Source organism: Dendropsophus ebraccatus, chromosome 3, assembly GCF_027789765.1.
Source record: "Dendropsophus ebraccatus isolate aDenEbr1 chromosome 3, aDenEbr1.pat, whole genome shotgun sequence".
NCBI lineage: Eukaryota > Metazoa > Chordata > Amphibia > Anura > Hylidae > Dendropsophus > Dendropsophus ebraccatus.
In genome coordinates, this window is record NC_091456.1 from 123,801,518 (window position 1) to 123,809,496 (window position 7,979).

Sequence of the window (7,979 nt, forward strand, 5' to 3'; positions counted from 1 at the left end):
CAGAGGATTGCATAGCATTGTGTCGGCGCAGGGGGCAGGGCTTACCGGCTGACGCCCGGTACTGTTGGCATCATGCAATGCTTACTGCTACTTCTTCAGCAGACGCAACACTTTTTTTCTTTTGACGCTGGGGCCGCTGTTACTTCTCATGGCATTGCACTGCCATTTGTATTTTTAAACAAGCCCCCGCAACGGGGGCGGGGCTTACCGGCTTAAGCCGGTACAGATGGCAACATAAAGAGCATGACATAGCGTCGGAGCCGGGGGCGGGGCTTACCACGATGGGGGCGGGGCTTACCGCCATAAGCCCGGTACAGCTGGCAACATGCACTGGCATAGCGTCAGAGCCGGGGGTGGGCAACATCTGCAAAGAGTTTGAATGTTCTCTGTGTTTGCGTCAGTTTCGTCTGGGTACTCCAGTTTCCTCCCAAAAACAAACATAATAAATATATATATATATATATATATATATATATATATATATATATATATAAATTGGATTACAGAGGATTGCATAGCATTGTGTCGGCGCCGGGGGCGGGGCTTACCGGCTAAAGCCCGGTACTGTTGGCAACATGCAATGCTTACTGCCACCTCTTCAGCAGACGCAACACTTTTTTTCTTTTGGTGCTGGGGCCGCTATTACTTCTTATGGCATTGCACTGCCATTTGTATTTTTAAACAAGCCCCCGCAATGGGGGCGGGGCTTACCGGCTTAAGCCGGTACAGTTGGCAACATAAAGAGCATGACATAGCGTCTGAGCCGGTGGAGGGGCTTACCGCGATGGGGGCGGGGCTTACCGGCATAAGCCCGGTACATCTGGCAACATGCACTGCATGGCATAGTGTCGGAGCCGGGCTTACCGAGATGGGGGCGGGGCTTACCGGCTTAAGCCCGGTACATCTGGCAACATGCAATGCATTGCATAGCGTCGGCGCGGGGTCGGGGCTTACCGCGTCATGCCCGGTAAAGTTTGCAACTATGGCAACATGCAATGCTATCTGCCACCTCTTCAGCATACGCAACACTTCATTTCCTTTGGCGCTGGGTCGGCTGTTGCTTCTCATGGCATAGCAACTCCATTTCTTTACACATGCCCCCATTCAAATGGCATTTCTGTAGAGGCAGCACGATGGCTCAGTGGTTAGCACAGTAGCCTTGCAGCGCTGTGGTTCAAATCCCACTAAGGGCATCATCTGCAAAGAGTTTGAATGTTCTCTGTGTTTGCATAGGTTCTGTCTGGGTACTTCGGTTTCCTCCCTAAAACAAACATAATAATTATTATTATTATTAACAACATTTCTTCCAAGTCAAAGAGGCTTCCATGTCAGCTGGCAGGCTATGGATTGGGTATTACAGCCACAATCCATTAACCTTCTATAGTTTACAGCCTACCGCATACTAGACAACTTCAGTGCCATTAAAATTCCTCTGGCTGACCTTTTATATTTTTGGAACTGGGAAAGATTCTGCGAATACTAATACACTGACAGATTACAGTGTGTAGACTTATCTGATATTTTATATGATGTACTTCCAGACTGGAGGTAATCTTTACTTTTCTTCTAGAAAAGTTGATATTCCATGCCAGAACATAAGTAACATTAAACAGGTCCACCCAGCATTTGTGGTGTAAGCACAAGACTACAGGAACAATTTGCCAAATAAGCGAACACCGATTTGCTACATCAGCGCTCGCTTGCAGAGCCTTTTACACAGCTCTATGTGGCAAGGGCATTAACTATATCTGCACAGCCCTTGCTTTATTTAGTAAATAATAAACTTATATACTTACCTGTCCTCACTGTCCAGTTTCCTTGGCAGCCTGTCACTTCAGAGAAGGGGGTAGAAGTTTCAGCTGGACTTGGGTCAGCTGGGAAGAGGCAAGGGGACACCAGGCAGCGTGGGCAGATAAGCACATATGTTTCTTATTTTTGCAATAGGCACATATATATGTACAATCTTCATACAAGAAGTATAAATATCACCCAGTGGCTAAGCAGTGGCACTGAAATTTCCAAACGTCCTTATTCAGCCATCAGCAGTTCGGACACTGTTCACAGTAGGGCAGATATTATGTCCCAGCACATACACATCAGTGCGAAGTTTTAAGAGCTACCACTCTGTTTGTCAAGCTTACTGCATGTGTATCCCATCACCATTAAATATATTATAATATGCTGGCCACAGCAGGCTTTAGGACCATGTGAAATCCCGGCTTGTATAGGGCGCTGGTGTCCAGTAGACCACAGATTGAAGTGGTTATCTCATAAAAAGGAGTTTTATTAAAATGCAACAACGCGTTTCGGCCGCCAAGTGTAAGGTGGCCTTTCTCAAGTACTCAAGAAACTTGAGAAAGGCCACCTTACACTTGGCAGCCAAAACGCGTTGTTGCATTTTAATAAAACTCCTTTTTATGAGATAACCACTTCAATCTGTGGTCTACTGGACACCAGCGCCCTATACAAGCCGGGATTTCACATGGTCCTAAAGCCTGCTGTGGCCGGCATATTATACTACTTATCGTACGACTCCCTTGGACGTACCCCGGCAGGAGCTGCGGTGTTCATTCTACTATGCCTGATATAGAGTTGTGCCTATAATCTAGCACAACTCTTCTAGGTGAGTGCTACACATTCCCCTCTGTGTTACATACTCTTGCCATCTTTTATTGCACCAGGAGGCGCCCCCGCTCTCTTCTTTTTTCTCTCTTTCATTAAATATATTGTGACCTGTTGCAAGATTTACATCTAACAAAAAAATTAAAAGAAGTATGAAAAAATTGTGGATAGCCTGTTATACTATGAAATATATAAATATATAAACGGAGCAATACTTTTTCTAGTTATAGAAACACATTAAAGTTACAACATTCATTAAGACCTTTAGGGCCCGTTCACACTGAGCAAAAGTGGTGTCTGCCCGGAGAATGAACAGTTTCATTGTTTGGGTGGGCAGCGGAATCTGCCTGACCATAGAATGGAGTCTATAGCACAGGCAAAGAGTGAAGCGGGAGCTCGCTGGGATGATCCGCAAGTCCTCTCCGTGTTTTCCTCAGTGTGCACATACCCTTACACAGAGCAATGTGCATTCAGCGAATAATGATTGTTTAACATGTTGAAAGACAGTGTTCAGCCGATGATCCGCCCTTTGCCTGATTGGCCAGAAAATCACCCTGTGTCCTTAAAGGAGTACTCCGGCAAGCCTCCCCCCCCCCCCCCCCCGCCAAAACCCCCCCACAGACACACAGAGCTTATCTACTTACCATCCCACCAGTGACAATCGACGCTTGAATCTCCCGCCGTCCGCGTCCCCGTCATCTCCATCTGCCGTCCTCAAATCTCCCTAACTAACTGCACCAGCAGCCTTTTCTCACCCATCCACTGCTGTGGAAGACAGCGAAGAGGAAGAAGACCAGACCCGCCCCCAGCTCTGACGACTTTGACCTAATGTTATGTATACTTTATTTCTCTTGGGGGGCGGGGGGGACAGGGCCAGTTCACTTATTAACAAACATTACAATATTATATAACTTTGGAATGTGTGTTAATTAAGCTTAAAAGGAGTACTCCTTTAAGGTATAGTTTAGTTACAAAGATAATATTACTGTATATAAAAAAAATGTTTACTTAAAGTTGTATAGTTGAGTTTACGTATTGGTCAGGGTTTTTTGTAATAACTATTAGAAATTTGGCAAGCACCTATAAATATATTCCTCTCATATCATGTAAGCCATAAAATCTATCAAGGCTTGCCAAGATAAGAAGAGCTATGGGAGCCTAGTTCTAGTAGGTGGGCCTCCAGCTATCAGCCAGGAGGGTGTGTACAGGGAATGGATTAGGATGTTCTGCAAGATTGCAGACTACATTCCAAAAGAATAACACAATGTGCCCCTATACTGAGAGCTAGCACAACGAAACCTTTAGTGGAGTGGAGGATTAATATATATAAGGATAAAATATTTAGGCTGCTATGTTTGCTATCAGAGAGCTGGGTTTGGATTGTATAGGAGCATTTTTACTTATGCCATGCACATCAAATATTCGTCAGTAGTGCCTTGTAATAACAACAGGACCCCCCACACACCTGTTAAGTTCAAAAATTGAGTAACAAATTTAATTTTTTTTTGTGAGCTACAAGAATAAAATATGACTTTCATATGTTAAACAGGGTTAATGGGGAAATTATGTTATGTATTTTACTGGCACAAAAATGTAAGGAAGATAAAGAGCTCACTTGCCAGCTTTACTCGTTTGCGCTTATTATCGCTTGAGTGTTAAACGATAATTAAATGGTATTGGTAAATGATTTAATAGTAAAGGATAAATGAGTGACTTGTGCTTTATGTGATCATAAATATAATCACTGAATGGAGAGTAAAGTGACTGCTAGCTAGCCCCACCTACTGTACCAATTGTAAGGGGTATGGTTCTGCCTTGGTGGAGTGTTACAGGCACTTTCAGTTGCAAACAACTGAACTTTTATTTCTGTATTACGATTCTATATATTATATCCTCATAATAATATAATAGTATATATAATATATAATAATAGTTACAGCCTCTTGAGGAGGTAAACAGCTTGGAAATTTCTCACACACTAGGTGGGTACAGTCTCTTAAACAGAAGAGTTCCACTAAACTCTACACTCTAAACTTTCTGTACCTATGGGTGTAAGTGAAGCTAACCCTACCACAGTATACCTCACCAGTTTTAATTCCTGAGGTTGAACAAGCCACTTCTATACAATGCCCTAGAGCCCCCAGGGGTGTACAATACCACCATTTCTAGGATCACCTTTACCATACTCAAACAAATGAAGTAGCTTGCATACATTTGTTAATAAAGCATAGCCCCATAGTTCACAGTCCATCACAGAGTACTGCCCATACAAAGTAGCAGTTGAAACTCATCACTACTTGCAGGAAGAGGGTATTTAGAGGCACTGATCCTGTGTCACTGTCTGTTACTGGTATGGTCACTTGCTTCCTCCACTTGCAGGCTGAATCTCTACTGGACTCTCTCCACCTATCTCAATATAATGCTGTGACTTTTGGGGCCTAAATGACGCTCCAGAACAGTATACATCCTTTCTAACTCCCCAGTCTATTCAGATCGCTCCTGTATTGAGAATAACCTCTCCAAGTCCCTCACTCATCGGTTATTTATGGGCTCCACTCTTCCTTAGACTTCAGTAATGCAGTTGATCTTTTTTTGACTTGCAGTCCATCAGTGTGCACCAATCTCACTCTCACTGCAGGTCTCAGTCTCTCTCATTCATTCATGGAGCAAAAAAGACATGGTTATATGGATATGCCTCACCATAACCTCAGGAGCCTAGAAGAGCTGGGTCAGATCAAGCCAGCAAGCAACGTTCCCCTGGAGATCTACAAGCACAGGTGTATAGGAAAAGGCATTCAGATGTCCCGTTTGTTCTTAAAGAGGCTGACCATCGAACCAGTGGGGACTCACAAATAGCCAAAAATGTTTATTAAAAATCAGCACCGCTTTTCGGCTCAGTATTACTTGTGAGCCTTTCTCTATTACACTTGGATTCCCTTGTGGTCCCCCCTGCGAGCTGCGGTGTGAACACTGACCCAAAATGCATATTAGAGTTGTGCCTAGAATTTGGACATTATATCTCACCTTTCTTTTGGGAGAGTGATTTTTCTACTCTATACACTAGATCAGAAATCTCCTCTCAACTTTTTATGCACCATAACCTCAGGACACAGTTCACCAGCTCCTATAGACAATGGCAGACCAATACAATCACTGGTACACAAATTTACCTTCCCATTATATATTTTTTTGTGTGTAGGTTCTACTTCTAGTTTTGGTTCTAAAATGCTGATGCAAAATACAGATCAAAGTACTTCCATATTAATGTCACCTCTCAACACAGTCCCCAGTATTTTTAAATAATTGGTTATTTATTTTAAATAATACCAAATACAGGGGAGAAAAGAACGTGTATAGGCCACAACCACACTTTTGGCCTTTTGATGGCCATCGATTTGAACAGCCATTATTTTGAACTCAAATAACGGATCTTATTTCACAATAGTGTCCGTTATTTTTAACCCCTTAGGGACCAAGCCTGTTTGGGCCTTAATGACCAGGCTCATTTTTCAAAATCTGACCTGTCTCACTTTATGCGCTTATAGCTCAGTGATGCTTTAACGTATGCTAGCGATTCTGAGATTGTTTTTTCGTAACATATGGTACTTTATGTTAGTGGCAAAATTTGGTCACTGTCTTGTGTGTTTTTTGTGAAAAACATCAAAATATAATGAAAAATTTGAAAATTTTGCACTTTACGAACTTTGAAATTCTTTGCTTCTAAAAAAAAAAGGCACATGACAAAAATTAGTTAGTAAGTCACATTATCAATATGTCCTCTTTATTCTGGCTTCATTTCGTAAACATATTTCACTTTTTTAGGGTGTTACGGGGCTTAGAAATGTATCAGCAAATTATCAAATTTTCATGAAATTTCCAAAACTGATTTTTTTAGGGACCAGTTCTTTTTTTAAGTTGATTTAGGAGGCTTGTATACTGGAAACTCCCATAAGTGACCCCATTTTGGAAACTAGACACCTTAAAGAATTAATCTAGGGGGTATAATGAGCATTTTAACCCTACAGGGGCTGGAGGAAAGTATTCACAATTAGGCCGGAAAAAAATGGAAAATAGAAATTTTCCAATAATATATTTGTTAAGATTAAAGTATCTCATTTTCATAATAAACATGAGAGAAAATGCACCCCAAATTTTGTAATGCAGGTTCTCCTGAGTAGAACGGTACCCAACATGTGGGCACACATGTATGGGCACACAGCAAGCCTCAGAAGGAAGGGAGCACCTATTAGCATTTCCAGCTGAAGAAATTTCTGAGCGCCAGGTGCGTTTGCAGAGCCCCTGTAGTGTCAGCAGAATAGAACCCCCCCAAAAGTCACCCCATTTTGGAAAGTACACCCATCAAAGAATACATCTTGGGGTGTGGTGACCATTTTGACCCCACAGGTATTAGAGGAAAGTATTCAAAAGAAGACAGTAAAAATGAAAAAATAGAATTTTTCCAATAACATGTTTGTTTAGTTTGAAATTTCTCAATTTCACAAGGAACAGGGGAGAAAACTCACCCCAATATATGTAACGCAGGTACTCCTGAGTAGAACGATACCCCATATGTGGGCATAAACCACTGTGTGGGCACACAGCGGGGCTCAGAAGGGAAGGAGCGCCAATTAGCATTTCCAGTTCAGATTTTGCTGAAGAAATTTCTGAGCGCCAGGTGCGTTTGCAGAGCCCCTGTAGTGTCAGCAGAATAGAACCCCCCCAAAAGTCACCCCATTTTGGAAAGTACACCCATCAAAGAATACATCTTGGGGTGTGGTGACCATTTTGACCCCACAGGTATTAGAGGAAAGTATTCAAAAGAAGACAGTAAAAATGAAAAAATTGAATTTTTCCAATAACATGTTTGTTTAGTTTGAAATTTCGCAATTTCACGAGAAACAGGGGAGAAAACTCACCCCAATATATGTAACGCAGGTACTCCTGAGTAGAACGATACCCCATATGTGGGCATAAACCACTGTGTGGGCACACAGCGGGCCACAGAAGGAAGGGAGCGCCAAGCATTTTCAGTGCATGATTTTCCTGAAGAAGTTTCTGAGCGCCAGGTGCGTTTGCAGTGCCCCTGTAATGTCTACAGAATAGAACCCTCCCCCCCAAAATCACCCCATTTTGGAAAGTACACCCCTCAAGGAATTTATCTTGGGGTGTGGTGAGCATTTTGACCCACAGGTATTGGAGGAAAGTATTCAAAACTAGACCGTAAAAATGAAAAAATTTTAATTTTTTCAATAACATGTTTGTTTAGTTTGAAATTTCTCAATTTCACTAGGAACAAGGGAGAAAAGCACCCCAAAACTTGTAACGGAGGTTCTCCTGAGTACAATGGTACCCCATAT